This window comes from Diaphorina citri, unplaced genomic scaffold (genome assembly GCF_000475195.1).
Source record: "Diaphorina citri unplaced genomic scaffold, Diaci psyllid genome assembly version 1.1 scaffold49773, whole genome shotgun sequence".
NCBI classification, from domain to species: Eukaryota; Metazoa; Arthropoda; class Insecta; order Hemiptera; family Psyllidae; genus Diaphorina; species Diaphorina citri.
The window spans coordinates 1-489 of record NW_007427087.1 but is presented as its reverse complement, the minus strand read 5'-3'; the positions used below and the strand labels follow the sequence as shown (position 1 = coordinate 489).

Sequence of the window (489 nt, the reverse complement as noted above, 5' to 3'; positions counted from 1 at the left end):
TATCATTACGGGTCGCACTATTCCAACTCTGGCACCGTGCTGCATTTCCTCGTCCGTATTCCGCCGTTCACCTCCATGTTCCTCAACTATCAGGATAATAACTTCGACCTGCCGGACCGCACGTTTCATAACTTGGCCACCACTTGGCGACTCACTTCATCAGAATCTACAACAGATGTGAAGGAGTTGATACCGGAGCTGTTCTACCTCGCGGATATCCTTGTCAATAACGAAGGTTTCGACTTTGGTGTTCGTCAGAATGGCCAGCGGGTGGACAGTGTTATCCTACCCCCGTGGGCACCTGACCCGCGCACCTTCATCATGGTACATCGCCAGTCCTTAGAGAGTGAACTAGTGAGTGAGAATCTGCCCCACTGGATAGACCTTGTGTTTGGCTACAAGCAGAGTGGGAAGGCGGCAGTGGATGCTATCAATGTGTTCCATCCGGCGACTTACTATGGGTTTGACATTGCTGCTATTCCTGACCCA

General features: G+C 51.3%; 1 pseudogene; it reads left to right on the top strand.

The window, feature by feature from the left end:
• The first annotated feature begins 6 nt into the window (after positions 1-6).
• On the top strand, positions 7-486 carry LOC108254346 (annotated as a pseudogene).
• The last annotated feature ends 3 nt before the right edge of the window (positions 487-489 follow it).